Source organism: Sus scrofa, chromosome 14 (assembly GCF_000003025.6).
Source record: "Sus scrofa isolate TJ Tabasco breed Duroc chromosome 14, Sscrofa11.1, whole genome shotgun sequence".
Lineage (NCBI taxonomy): Eukaryota > Metazoa > Chordata > Mammalia > Artiodactyla > Suidae > Sus > Sus scrofa.
In genome coordinates this window covers 60,621,594-60,637,156 of record NC_010456.5, presented here as the reverse complement: position 1 = coordinate 60,637,156, position 15,563 = coordinate 60,621,594, and the positions used below count along the sequence as shown (strand labels likewise).

At 46.9% G+C, this 15,563-nt stretch overlaps 1 long non-coding RNA gene across 1 annotated transcript; it reads right to left on the bottom strand.

Moving 5' to 3' along the window:
* Nucleotides 3,314-14,802, bottom strand: LOC106506008. The gene is made up of 2 exons (XR_002338816.1): nucleotides 14,550-14,802; nucleotides 3,314-3,727 (listed from the first exon to the last, which is right to left on the bottom strand). It is a non-coding gene; the product is annotated as an uncharacterized LOC106506008 (long non-coding RNA).

Below are 15,563 nucleotides of genomic sequence, written 5' to 3'. Positions count from 1 at the left end.
GCATTTGATAAATTACATCTTCTCTAGGCCTCCATGAAATGGGGTTAATGATAGTTATTGTTTCTTGCCAGAACTGCTGCAATACCCTTCTAGCTGGTCTTCCCATTTCTATTTTTGAGCTCTTAAAAAGCATTCTTCGCACAGCAGCTGGGCCATCTATTTAATATGCAAATTAGGCCATGTCTGTCTCTTGTGTAAAATCCTCTAATGGCTTCATATTACACTTAATCTAAATTGTAAAGCCCACGTCAGAGTCTACAAGGACCTCCGCCATCTGGCCCCAGCCCACTGCTCTGACCTAGCTCGTTGCCCTCGATCCTGAAGCCCCCATTTCTTCCCTGGGCTCCTCAAACTCCTCAGGACCTTCACACCCCAGGGCATTTGTACCTGCTCTTCCCTTAAATGGCTCATGGTCTGGTCCTACTCCTTGAAGAAGCCTGCCCTGACGACTTTTTCCAAAGTAGCCCTCAACTCACTCATACTCATCTTACCCTATCTAGATGTGTTCAGAGCACACTTCATCTATATCATTCTCTGAGATGTTATTTAATGTTTACTCATTTGCTATCTGTCTTCCATTCCTAAAATGTGCATGCTGTGAGAACAGGGGCTGAGATAGTTTTGTCAAGCGTAGCGGTGCCTGGCACATAGTAGGCCCTCAATAAATCGTTGTTGATGATGGAATGAGTAAATGATTGAAAATTTCAGACTCTTCCACCAGCCCCACCACAGTAATAGACGGTTCACATCTGCTCAGCGCTCTGTGGAGACCAGCCCAGTGGGAGATGGGGTTGAGGGCGATGAGATACAACATGTCATAATTTGAACCAGATGTGGGGCTGTGGGCCTGAAAGCCCATCCCCCATCCCTGTGGCAGGACGGCTCCCGTTGGCTGAGATTACTCTTATCAGTGAGTGCAGCATCAAATGCAAGTCTTTAAGAAACACTGGAATCTTTTTGGGTACTTGGCTGTGATGGCTAAGTTTACGAGAGCACGTGAGTGAAACACAAGCTGACTTAACGTCCTGGCCTCTGCTCAAGACCAGGACTTCTTGCTCCTGTTCTAGCACAGGACACTCCCAGACTCATTCCTGCCAAGATTTCTCCATGGCATTTTTACAATGAGGACACAGCCCTTCTCCCCAGGGAGACTTTGCCAGGACGAGTAGGAAGTGGGTCAGGAAGCCGAGCAGATGCACATGGGGAGCTGGAAGAGGCAGTTTCCTGAGTGTTCACGCCCACAAGTAACATCGTACATGGGCTTCTCAACCTGAGCTGCAGATAACAAAGCTCTCCTAAACACATGGCCAGAGCATGGGTCATGCCGCCTGCCGTCACCATCTGAAGACCCAGCTCCCTTTTGGACCCTTGGGTGTGGTCCTCAATCCAGGAAGCAGAGGGGGTGGGTGGCGGACCAGCACAAGTCTGTCCTTTTAAAGATACAAGCCAGCAGTTGCTCAGCATCACTTTCGCTTGCATTCCCTTTGCCCAAAGCACATCGAATGGCCATTCCTCATCTCAAGGGGGCCTGAGGAACACCACCTCTATGAGGGCAGCTGTGAGCCCTGCCACCACTCAGAAGACTACCTGCAATGCTCAAAAGAAAGAGGGGGTGACAAATAGGACAGAGTATGGTCCCAATCACACTCTCAGGGAGGAACTGACCAGCACTGCCACCCCTGAGGTCCCTGGAGCCGCCCTCACACAGAGGAGACTTGCAGAGTGGATCAAGAAAGCGAAGGAGGAGTTCCCATCATGGCTTAGTGGGTTAAGAACCCAACTAATATCCATGAGGACGCAGATAAGATCCATCATCTCGCTCAGTGGGGTAAGGATCCGGTGCTTCCCCAAGCTGTGGTGTAGGTCACAGATGCAGCTTGGATCCTGGGTTGCTGTGACTGTGCTGTAGGCCTGCAGCAGGAGCTCTGATTCAATCCCTAGCCTGGGAACCTCTATATGCCACAGGTGCAGCCCTAAAAAGGAAAACAAAACACAACAAACAAACAAACAAAACAAGAAAGGAAAAGAGAGGGGTGGCTTTTAGAAAGCTGAAAGAGACAGGCAAGCTTTTTTTGGTGAAAAGTTCTCAGAAATACATACTGCTCGTGCACTTCTCACTACAATCCAGTACATTCACAGGATCACCACCTTTAAAAAATGTTTCCTTTTTGGATTGAACTCTTATGTTTTGGATTTTAGTCCAGAGGCAATTTTTTTAAGTTGAAAAGTTTGAACAAGCTCCATTTGGCAGTTTCTAGAGCAGAGAAATAAAAGTCTCTCCTACGTAACGTATTTTGGGATTTCTTTATGTTTGGTTAACTAGGGAGTCACTGCACTGTTAGGAATATTTGGGGGATGGGGTGGGCAGGAGAATTTGTGGCTCATGCTGTGCAAACCGTGCCTCTAGGACTTTCAGAACATAAGCCTCATCATCCAGAAACAACCAGGCAGCATGTTCAACAGTCTGTCTTGCTCTTTCGTTTAACATATGGGCAAGCGGCGTGATGTGCCAGGAACACGTATTTGCATGACACACAAGTGCAATCCTACTGCTGGTGTGGAAATAACAGTCTCTTCACTTGGGTTTTTTTTTTTTTTTTTTGGTTTGTTTTTGGGGGTTTTTTTGGCCTTGCCTTCTTTGGGCCCCAGGTCCTGACTCTGTGCAATGAGTAATAACACATTGCCATCTCTTAAACATCAGCTACTGCTGTGACCACACAGCACTGGTTTTTCTTCATCGTAGTACTGGGTTATCCAATGGCACTGGGGACCCCAGGGCTCAGGGTGGGCTCTCAGTTCCCTCTGCTTGGTTAGGGGAGAAAGTGAAGCAGCTTCACCTGAAACAGCACACCTTGAATCTTGAAGGTCCTTTCCACCTCTGAAGTTATGGGGGTGGAGAAGGTCAGAGAGGTAAGCCTCGGAAATGTCTGCTGACAGCTGTGAGCGGCTCATGGTGGCGGGGGGGTGGGGTGGGGTGGGGGCAGAGCATGGATGAAGGGTAGGCCATGGGCTTGTAGGGCCAGCAACAGCCTGCGGGGAGGGTGGACTGCACACCAGACAGTGGCCCCGTAGACCATCTGGAAAGAAACAGACCTTGACAAGGAGGCAGAAGAGCCCAGCTGGTCTCTATAAGCCAGAGGATCCCACATCTTGATTTCTTCTTCCGTGAGATTCAACATCAGGAGGGGGCAGGGGTCCCAGATGGGCCTATAACATCCTGTGCATATTTCTGAAATCCCTCAAACGAAACAAGTATTTATCCATTTAGCACAAACTCCTTGGGTGACAAAATCTGACATCAACAAACAGGAGGTTAGATCTATTTTTTATTTATCTCTCTTAGTCCATATTGAGATATCAGTCGACAGAAGCATGTTTTGTTCGTGTGTTTAAGGTGCAGCCTCAGACACACTGGGTGTGTCAGGTAACACATGGCACACACGTGTGTGTTCTTTCTAAGATGGGAGGAATTCTGAAGTCTAAACACACCCATCCCCAGGTGTAGGTGAGAGGCTGTGTGAGGACACTTCTTGATCTGACCCCTGGGTGAGGACCATGTGGGCCACTGGCCAGGAGGGTGCGGTGAGCTTGATGCATCATCCCCAGTACAAAGGACAGCTTTCCCAGCACCGCTGTGGTCTCCGTCTTCATCTGCTGGGGCTGTCAGGACGAAGGACTCCAGAATGGGCAACTCGGCACAGAAACATATTGTCTCACGGTCTGGAGGCTGGACGTCCAAGAGCAAGGGGTCAGCAGGCATGAGTTTCCTGGGGCCTCCCTCCTGGTCTTGTCCGCCCACGGCCATCTTCCCCCTGCATCCTCACACTGTCCTCACTCAGTGTGTGTGTCTTTATCTTTATTTTCTCTTCTTAGGAGATATCAGATCAGGGCCCACCCTAATGATCTCGTTTAACCCCAGTCACCTCCTTAAAAGCATCATCTCCCTACACTATCCTTTCTCAGGTGCTGGGGATTAGGACATGAGTGTGGGGGAAACACAATTCAGCCCATGACTGTCACCACTGAGGCCATTTCGGCAGCCGGTACACTTCTCCTGGCTCTGTGCTTAAACCTGTGCCTCTCTACATGTTATACACAAAAACACACCAGCATCCAGGCAAAGCCTGAATTATAATGGAGGTGGGGGCTAGGCTCCCTTCCTGCCCTCACCCTGCATGTCTGATTCACCCATGCCAGCCTGGGAAAGTTTGGAGCGTCTCATCACAAGAATTGGTTTTTGTGGAGAGAATTCTAATAAATAATTAGAAACACATCTGTTGACTCTGAAACCTTAGCCCAGGCCCCCAGAGGCCAGTGTGGAAACAGTGTGAAACAGGAGCCAATAATCCGACCTAGCTCCCTTTTGTCCCAGCTGCATCGGGGCAGGAGGGGGAGGGGAGAAGCCCCCAGCCCTGGTGCCCTGCTGCCTGTCGGAGGCCACTGGCTCTGTCCTGCAGCTTCTGAGACAACAGCACAGCTGGGAAAGAGACAGCCCCATGGAGACAGTGTCACTCCCCGGCCAGACCATTCGTCTCAGCTTATTGTCTGTTGGTTTTTGACGGGGCTTGGTAGGGCCTGGCACCAGTGTGTAATCAACACGTCAGGCAGTGGAGTCTCATTCAGCAAGTTTGTATGGACCCCCTGCAGCCCCCAGGTCCAGGCCACACTCTGGAGTCTATGCCCTGCCTGCAGCCGTCATTAATCATGACAAACATCAAGATTGGGGGGGATGAGAGGGCTTGTCTCACCTCCAACAAGGGCTACATGGCAACAGCATGTCAGACGGGGGTCTCCCAAGGGCTGCAGCTGCCTCAGGTGGGAACAGGACCCACAGGTCACTGTGACCTGTGTCTAGGAGTCTGGCCCGGAACCTGGTCTGTCACAGCTACACAGGAAGTGAGTCTCACTTCTCAGCCAATGGATGTACTCTCCCTCGAACCAGCCTTTACCCACATGTCAGCAGATGTTTCAGACGACAGACCCTCTCTCCCGGCGCCGTGCTTGACAATAGTGTGGGACACCTGCTGGGGGACCAGGGCCTAAGCTTTCAGTGAACCTCAGGCGTGAGCACGAGCAATCGTCCCCCCATCAGGGTTTCGCAGGCCCTGAAGCAGTGTCATAGAAGTGTGTAGAGGGCTGTGATACTGTCAGAGTAACGTGCATTTTTTCTTCCCAAGTTCTGGCCCTGAGTTTTGCACTGAGGGCAGAGCATCTCTCAGCCCAGAGATCTTCGGCTCTCACAGTTTCACTGTGGCCAGAGGTAAGGAAGCCAATGAGAGGGGGAGGGCCTTTACTCTCACCCCTTCTTATCCCCCAGACAGACTATAAGCCTTCTCTTTCCACAGCCGTGCACTTTCCAGACAAAGGAAAACACTGTGTGAACAGACAACTCTTCCGCGCTCTCACTCAACTCCCTGAGAGCACCCAGAGCCCCTGTGCCCGGCCCAGGAGGGAGCAGGGAGGTGACAGGAGGTGAACAGGGAGGGGTGGGGGTCTGCAGGGGCACTTATCTGCTCCATGCCAAAGGGAATCAAGACACTGTGAACAGGTCCCTAAAACTCAAAAGCAGAAGCCAGTGTGTTTTCATGTCCCCTCTGTCTGTTTCTGCTTCACACAGCCCCTTCTGACCTTCTGACAGGGCATCCTGAGAGCAACCCCCCCAGTCCCCTGCACTGGCCATTCATCCATATTTTCCTCTCCCATCTGTCCCCAGGCATCACAGTACATAAGACAGAGGAGTATACAGGGTCATCCTGAGAGTGTGTGTGACTGACAAGGGCTCCATGCTTCCCACATGTCCACTTGACCAGCTTTTTCATACATGTTACCTCCATTCATCCTTGCACAAGCCTGCCAGGTGCGTATTTTTATTCCATGTTGTAGATGGGGAAACCGAGAGAATTACAGGAGGCGTCTATCTGGCTCGAGATCACACAGCAGAGGAGGAGCCAATGGTACTCGCCCGGTCTGTCAGCTGAAAGCATGGACCCTTCAAAACTCATGCCATCCCATTAAAGCAGACAAGCCATGTCCTCTTTCTTGATTAAGGTGGGGTTGAGGATGGGCTTGGGAAAGAAAAGGAGCAGCTCTTTTCTTTCGAGAGTTTGGAAGCAGGGACAGGAAAACCAGGGCAGGTTTCAAGCCTTCTTCCAAAGAGCTCTGGGGGCAGGAGATGGTGGGGCTGGGTATCCCCAAAGCAGGACACTGGCAGCCCCCACCTCCAGGTTGGCAGCTCCTCTGGCCTCCTTGGCACCAGGCTGGGTGCCATCTTCCTGGCACTGGTACTCAGGCAGCATGTTCTCTCCACCTCACGGAGCTTCAAGTGAAAGATGTCCCATCTCCTCTTTTCAGGGACCTCCTTGTCCTTGTCACCCCTGTCAGCTGCCCCGGGAGGACCCTGGCTCTTACCCCGGGTTCATAGGAGCCGGAGTCTACCCTGTAGTTGGAAGTGGATGTGGCAGGACAGGAGGAAGCCCCTTGGGAGGGGTTCAGAACCCACACCAGACAACTGACAAACCAGGACCCTTTAGCATCCCAGCAGCGTGACCTGGGACAGGTGACAGGATTCGAGAAGCTTCCACTTCCATATCTGTGGTGGTGGGGGATTTAGAGTATATGCCACAGGACTGTCTCGGGACTGAATGAGGACATAATCATGACGCCCTTGGACACCCAGAGTGTTCCTTGTCACAGACTCCTGTCACCTTCCCTCAACCAACATTGCAGCCATTAGAGCCTGTTTTCCTACCCTGACCCTGCCAGCCTGTTTTGCTTGAGACCACAATTTTTCTTTTTTTTTTTTTTCTTTTTTTTTTAAGGGCCACACCAAAGGCATATGGAAGTTCCTAGTCTAGGGGTTGGATTGGAAATACAGTTAGCTGCCAGCCTATGCCACAGTCACAGCAACACCAGGTCTGAACCACGTCTGTGATCTACACCACAGCTCATGGCAATGCCGGATCCTTAACCCACTGATTGAGGCCAGGGATCAAACCCACCTCCTCACAGATATTAGTCAGGTTTGTAACTGTTATACCACCACAGGAACTCAAAGATTCCAATTCCCTTTTTTTTTTTTTTTTTTTTTTTTTTGTCTTTTTAGGGATGTACCCATGGCATACGGAGTTTCCCAGGCTAGGGGTCAAATCAGAGCTGTAGTCACTGGCCTACACCACAGCCACAGCAAGCCCAGATCCGAGCCTAGTCTGAGAACTACACCACAGCTCACAGCAATGTTGAGTGAGGCCACTGACCTTAACCCACTGAGTAAGGCCAGGGATTGAACCTGCATCCTCATGGATGCTAGTCAGATTCATTTCTGCTGAGCCATGATGAACTCCCTGAGACTCCAATACTTGAGCTGAAAGGCCAGTGGACACCAACCTAGGAACCACCGCATTCAGGTCCCAAATGCAGAGGGCATGTACTAGTGACTGGAACATTGGCCAAGCTGCTGTTCTCACCTGCAGAATCTGACCAGTCCTTCCTAACTCAATTGAGATGATTTACACAAAAATGCTTCTTGACTGTAAATCCCTGGTCAATGTAATGACATAAAACTAACTTCAGTTTTTATGCTCTCTCCACGGCCTAACTCAAAAATTAGAGAAATGTAAAAACTTGTCTAAATTGTCAGTCTCTCTTGGAGTTCCCATCGTGGTGCAGTGGAAACGAATCCGACTAGGAACCATGAGAGGTTGAGGGTTCGATCCCTGGCCTCGCTCAGCAGTTAAGGATCCAGCGTTGCCTTGAGCTGTGGTGTAGGTCACAGACCCAGCTCGGATCCCGAGTTGCAATGACTATGGGTGGCAGCTACAGCTCCGATTGGCCCCCTGGCCTGGGAACCTCCATAGGCCACAGGTGCAGCCCTAAAAAGACAAAAAAGGCAATAAATATATAAATAGTCTCTCAAAGGGCATAACTCAGTTAAGAAACAAGGGGTAGGCATTTCACTTGTCCTCAGGAGTTTAAACCCTCCGTGAGAAGACTCAGAGGAAAGTTTTCTAAGAATACCTGAGAAGCCCAAGACCACCACTGCATTCCCAGAGCAGAAGGGGACATGGGAGCCAAGAAGATCAGTGGCCACCTGAAGGAGGTGACATTTGAAATCAGCTGTGAGGACTTCCGTGCCTAGGAGTCCCTGCTTTTTAACTCTTACTTATGTCCTAGAGAATCTCACATTTCTCAGGGATGGACTCGATTTGTAAATAAAATCTCATGCCAAAGCCCCAAATATAAAACCACATACTGGTGGGTTTTTTTGTATATATACATGTGCTACTTCAAGTTTATACATTTATTCACTACAGATACAATCAACAACTCTCCCAAGGTTTATTTTATTTAATAAAAAATTAAAATACTAATAACTGCTATACAACTGATTTATTGCTAATATTATTTTTCTTTGCAGAATGTTGAGAAAGGTCTGGCTCTCTCAGAATGGTTTTTAAATAATTCACTTTGCAACCACAGGATGCTCTTTTATCCAAGTCATCCAGATCAGGGTGGGCAAGATGTTTCTGTAAAGAGCCAAGTAGTAAATATTTCAGGCTTTACAGGCCTTGTTGTCCAGACTACAGCTGCTTTCCTCTGCCCTCTCTCTCAGGAGCAGCCACAGAGCATGTGTGAACAAGTGGCCTGGTATATTCCAATGCCACTTAATTTATGGACACAGAAATTTTTATTTCATGTGATTTTCTCATGGCACAAAATATTCTTCTTTTCATTTCTTTTTGATCACTTAAAAATGGAGAAACTACTCTCAGCTAATAGGCCATACAGAACCAGAAGATGAGCTGGATTTGGCCTGCAGTTTGCTAACCCTCATATAGATGCTCCAGAGAGAAATAGTAGAATATTCTTATTCCAAAGTCAAGTCACTAACCAAAAAGAGCTCTACATGGTTATTTCAAATCATTAATTAGTAACTATACAACCCGAAAGAAATCACAGGATGTTTTTCCATTTCTTGCAAAAATATTTTCCTGATATATCTTTCAGATATTTTTTATGTCAATTTCATTTCAAAAACAAAATCTGGAGTTCCTAGAGTGGCTCAGAGGAAATGAATCTGACTAGGATCCATGAGTATGCAGGTTTGATCCCTGACATTGCTCAGTGGGTTGGGGATCCGGCGTTGCCATGAGCTGTGGTGTATGTCAAAGATGCAGCTCGAATCTGGCATTGCTGTGTCTGTGGTGTAGGCTGGCAGCTGTAGCTCTGATTTGACCCCTAGTCTGGGAACCTCCATATGACATGGGTGTGGCCCTAAAAGATAAAAAAAAAAGTCTTAGATATCTCAGTACCCATCTCTGCAAAATGGTTAAGCAAAGTTTTAAAACAGTCATATTAAAGAATGAAATTAGAACACTCCCTAACACCATACACAAAAATAAACTCCAAATGGATTAAAGACCTAGATATAAGACCAGACACTATTAAACTCTTAGAGGAAAACACAGGCCAAACACTCTCTGACATAAACGACAGCAACATCTTCTCAGATCCACCTCTTAGAGTATTGACAATAAAAAGAAAAATAAACAAATGGGACCTAATTAAACTTAAAAGTTTCTGCACAGAAAAGGAAACCCTAAACAAAATGAAAAGATAACCCACAGAATGGGAAAAAAATCTCTGCAAGTGAATTAACTGACAAGGGATTAATCTCCAAAATTTACAAACACCTTCTGCAGCTCCATACCAAAAAAACAAACAACCCTATCAAAAAATGGGCAGAAGATCTAAACAGACAGTTCTCCAAAGAAGACATAGAGATGGCCGAGAAACACATGAAAAGATGTTCAACATCACTCATTATTAGAGAGATGCAAATCAAAACCACTCTGAGGTACCAGAATGGCCATCATCAAAAAGTCTACAAACAATAAGTGCTGGAGAGGGTATGGAGAAAAAGGAACCCTAGTACACTGTTGGTGGGATTGTAAATTGGTGCAACCACTGTTGAAAACAGTATGGAGATTCCTCAGAAAATGAAACATAGAATTACCACTTGATCCAGCAATCCCACTCCTGGGCATCTATCCAGAGAAAACCACGACTTGCAAAGACACATGTACTCCGATGTTCATTGCAGCACTATTTTCAATAGCCAAGACATGGAAACAACCTAAATGTCCATCGACAGAGGAGTGGATCAAGAAGATGTGGTACATATACACAATGGAATATTACTCAGCCATAAAAAAGAACGAAATTCCAGCATTTTTAGCAACATGGAAGGACCTAGAAACTATCATGCTAAGTGAAGTCAGCCATACAATGAGACACCAACATCAAATGCTTTCACTGACATGTGGAATCTGAAAAAAGGACAGACGGAACTTTTTTGCAGAACAGATGCTGACTCACAGACATTGAAAAACTTATAGTCTCTGGAGGAGATAGTTTGGGGGGTCGGGGGATGTGCTTGGGCTGTGGGATGGAAATCCTGTGAAATCAGATTGTGTTATGATCATTATACAACTACAGATGTGATAAATTCATTTGAGTAATAAAAAAATGAAAAAAAGAATGATTTAAAAAAATAAAAAATAAAACAGTCATATTTATTTAATTTTGCAGATAGAATTCAAACTTTTTTTCGTTTTCAACAATTCTACTACAGTTGTAACCCTCCTGGTCCAAATCAAATTTTTTTCTGTTCATTAAAAATATCACTGAGGAGTTCCCGTTGTGGCTCAGTGGGATAAGAACCTGTCTGGTATCCATGAGGATGCAGGTTTGATCCCTTGCCTCATTCAGTGGGTTAAGGATCTGCTGTGGGCTGTGGTGTAGGTCACAGATGTGGCTCAGATCTGGCATAGCTGTGGCTGTAGTGTAGGCCGGCAGCCGCAGCTGCGATTCAACTCATAGCCTGAGAACTTCCATATGTGGCAGATGCAGCCCTAAAAAGAAAAAAATAATAAAATAAACTGAAAAAATAAAAATAGCTGGATGGATTATTTTCTCTGAAAAAAAAATGTTATGCTGTATAATTATGCAAAAAATGAAAACTTTTGTAATTCATGCACCTCTGAGAAGGCAACAAATCAAATTCTCTCAAACCTTAAGAACTTGGTAGAAATTCCTCAGCAGGAATTTTCTAGTGTCACAGCGGTGGAGAGCTGGCTGTAGTAGATGGCAGGGTGCTGACGCAGGGACAGGGGGAGGGTGAACCCACCCATCGTCCATCGTTGGGGATCAGGGGCGGTGCGGCTGTTTCAGTCCTGTGTCTGCTGCCTGGGCTGGGCCACCTCCAGGTCACATTGGCACTTAGCCAGGATAAGCTGTGTTACAGACTCCCACACAGCCCGCCCAAGGCCAAGGTCACTCACCACTACCTTATGGGGACAACACTGTTGCCCCTCAGATGGAACCCTGGGAGGGGGAGGCTCTCTGTGAGGTTCCCATTCCAGACAGCTTCTGGGTTCGCCTGTCCCCACTGTCAGCTGCCTTCCTCTGAGCCACATTTGGTTGGATCATAACAGCCTTTATTTGAAGTGGTTTCATACCGAGATCTGACAGCCCATTAACTTTCTGGTAAAGCCGTGGCAGAGAGACAGGGGTTCAGAGAGGGGACAGCCAGGCCCAAGGCATGTCCCAGCCCCAAGGAGAGCTCAGCCTCTGGCCCTGGCTCTGCCAGCAAGGCACCGGTTACACTCTGTCTCTGATCTCTGGCTCCTTATTAAGCTCTGCTGGAGCAGGTGACAAAGCCACAGACGGAGGGCTGACCCTAACCCACATATGACGACTACAAGGAGCTCAAGATGGGGAGTGTCAACCTCCTTGCTGGCAGAGGGGGCCAACAGCAGATGAATGAAGGAGGGATGACTTTTCTACATGAAAACTGTTCTCTGTTTAATTAACTTTTTATTTACTGTTTTAAAAAAAACTATTTTGCTATGGTCGAAACTAACACTTCAGGACAGGGAGCAATTTATTTGTTTCTCTCAATTTACTTTCTTTGAAAGAAATTTGCAATTCACCAAGTGCGTTCCAAGAACTTTCACCAGTATTTTCTCAATAAACATTACATCCATGCTCCCAAGTGGGCGTAACTGTCTCTCTTTATAACATTAATGGGGATGAAAAGCTGGTTACAGAGGAACTTTTGTTGTTGCTGCTGTTCAGAAAGCACAGAGGAAAATAAGAACTGATTTTGGAGCAAGAAGAAAACCTGAAGCTCCGGAAATCTCATCCAAGAACTGGAGATCGGCTAGAGGAGGAACAGGGGTCTATGCTTGCTCTGTGACTGGCCCTGACCCCATTTCTCTTCCATACATGTCATTGCCTCTTTTTTTTTTTAATTGTTCTTTTTTCCACTGTACAGCATAGGGACCCAGTTACACATACATGCATACATAATTTTTTCTCCCATTGTCATGCTGGATATAAGTATCTAGACATAGTTCTCAGTGCTACACAGCAGGATCTCATTGTAAATCCATTCCAAGAGCAATTGTTTGCATCCGTTAACCCCTAGCTCCCAAACCCTCTCACTCCCTCCCTCTCCCCTCCCCCAGGGAACCACAATTCTGTTTTCCAAGTCCATGATTTTCTTTTCTGTGGAAAGGTTCATTTGTGCTGCATATTAGATACCAGATATCAGTGATATCATATGGTATTTGTCTTTATCTTCCTGACTTATTTCACTCAGTATGAGAGTCTCTGGTTCCATCCATGTTGCTGCAAATGGCATTATGTCATTCTTTTTTATGGCGGAGTAGTATTCCATTGTGTATCTATGGACTTCCCGTCATTGCCTCTTAAATCCCAAATAGCAGCAATGTGGAGGGGCCTCCAGCAAGCTACATGAATCTCTGAATTTCCCTGGAGACAACTTCTCTAGTAATGACAAGAGCCACTACTCGCTGGCTGCCTGTTTTACAGAGAGTATCTCATTTTAGCTTTACATCTACAGAAACAAAACGTTGCCAGATTATTCTCCCTGGCCACCCCCCACCATTTTACAAATGAAGGAAACAAAGGATTTGCCCAAGCATTCAACCCAACCGGAAGTAAATCTGGCCCTAAGTGCATGACACCAGCCCAGCAGACCAAGGGAGGTCTAGTCCTCAGTCCTTGTCCCCACCTGGACGGTCTGAGGAGAAGGGTCCTCTCACCTGTGGGGATCTTACCCTCTGCCCTGAACCCCGAGGTCAGGGAGAGTCTGAGGACCACCAAGGTGGCCAGGTGACCACAAGGGCCAGAGGCAGAGAGACGAAAGGGCAGGGCGAGCAGGGCCTCCAGGACACTTGACCCCTAGGGCACACTGTCTGCCCCCTCTGAGCAGGTCCCAGCTTTTCCGGTTTTCTTGACCATGGGTCTTGCAAGGTGGCCCGGCTTGGCTGAGCTTCCTAAGCAATCTCAGTTCTCAAGCCCATTTCATGAAGAGCGGGCCTTGCTAGAGTGCTGGCTGGGCGGGCAGTCCACACCATGTCCCGATCACAGGTCAGCTGGAAAGTTGGGGGCAGCACAAAGCCAGGGAACCAAGTCCAGCTGCCTTAGGGGTCTGTGTCTTACTCATGATCAGTTTACCACTTTCTTGCATTTTCACCTTTTTCATCTGTGGGTTTCTACATCAGCCTCTAATGATTTTGCCTAAATTCCTTCAGAAGAAGGTTTGTGAACTTTGTTATCCACCCTAGTTCTAAAAACACATGAATTATGGTTAATAAGTATTGATTCTCTGCGAAAATGTCGCTCGTAGATTGCCATCCTGCTGGAGATTCCTTTCCATTACTCTCTTCCTTGCCCATCACATGTACTAGTTCTTTCTCCCCACCAGCTCTGTCCAGCACAGCGGCTGGGCACTGCCAGGGCAAGCCCAATCCCCCTGCCTGAATCCAGAGGCCAAGTTATCCCCCTTCTTTTCAGGCCACCTCTCAGGAGTGGAACATGGAGAGAATTGCCTTTTTTTGTTTGTTTTTTAAAGGGCCACACCTGTGGCATATGAAAGTTCTCAGACTGGCGGTTGAATCAGAGCTACAGCTGGAGGCCTATACCACAGCCACAGCAATGTGGGATCCAAGCCTCATCTGTGACCCACACCACAGCTCACAGCAAATCTGGATCCCAGACCCACTGAGCAAGGCCAGGGATCAAACCGCATGCTCATGGATACTAGTTGGAATCATTTCCAATGCACCACAACAGGAACTCCCTGTATTCTTTCCTTTTTTTTTTTAATTTGTTATTATACAAACACGTACAAAATTAAGGATAAGGTCCAATAACCCAATGTGTCCATTACCTGACTTCAACAATTATCCACATTTCATCTATACACCCAGTGATTTCTGCCTTCACCCACATCAGTTTGAAGTAAATAGCAGGCATCATATTATTGCAAGTGTATATATACGTATACACATATATATCTCTCAAAGACTGTATAAATAAAAACATTATCATTGCATCTTTGAAAAATTAATATAAATCCTTAACATCATCATACATCCAGCTGGCATTTACGTTTCCCCAATCCCCTTATCATTTTTTAATATTTCATTCCATTGAAGTGAGGTTTAAAACAAGAGCCATACCTTGAGATTGGCTGAGATGTCTCTGAAGTCTCTTTTAATCTCTACATCCTACCCTCCTCCACTTCCTTCCATTTTCTTTACACGCTGCTATGTTGGAGAAGAAACCAGGTCATTTGTCATTGATTCTCATGGTATCATTCAAAAGTCATAAATAGATCCGGAATATATAGATCACACTTGGAATTAGTTTTCTTTTCTTTTCTTTTGGCTGCACTAGCAGCCTATGGAAATTCCCAGAATAGGGATTGAATCCAAGCTGCAACTGCGACCTACACCACTACTGAAACAGAGTCTCCTTAACCCAATGCACTGGGCCAGGGATTGAACCCATGCCACGGCAGAGACAACACCAGATCCTTAACCCACTGCAGTACAGTGGGCATTCCTGGTCTTCTTTTTGTGCATGTGTATTTGCATAAGTACTAACCTTGACTCTTAAGACTCAAATGAAAATAGTAATAACTATGGACTCCAATTGGAGGCGGGGCACTGGACAGGAACTTCACTTCCCACTTTCCAGAGGGAAAGTCCTGGGGAGGTAGGGTACCACTGAAAGATTTCAATTCTATTTCTGATGCTGAGCACTGTGCGAATCACGATATTTGAGTCAGCGTAGAGTCAGTGGTAAGGCCTGTTTTAGCTTAAGGAGCAGAAGAGTTTTAGGGTGAAAAAGCATTGTGTCAAGGCTGCACTCATGTGACCATCCTGCTACCAGGCTGGTTTTACGCCAGCCGAGAAGAAGGAATACACACCAAATGGATTTCTTCGATGCCTGCTTCGTGTGTCAGTGTGACATCTTAGAGGCTGCCACCAGGAATCGTGGGGTTGTCAACATGCAGCTCTGGCTGACTGTCCCTAAGAGGGACTCCACACACCCTGACACTTCACCCTCAGGCAACTGTGGCTTCAAATCCAGATTCTGCCACATTCTAGCTGAGTGACTTTGTGCAAAACTTTGACCTCATCAGAAAAATAGAGCTCTTCTTGTGTACGTTTAGGGTTGCTGTGACTACT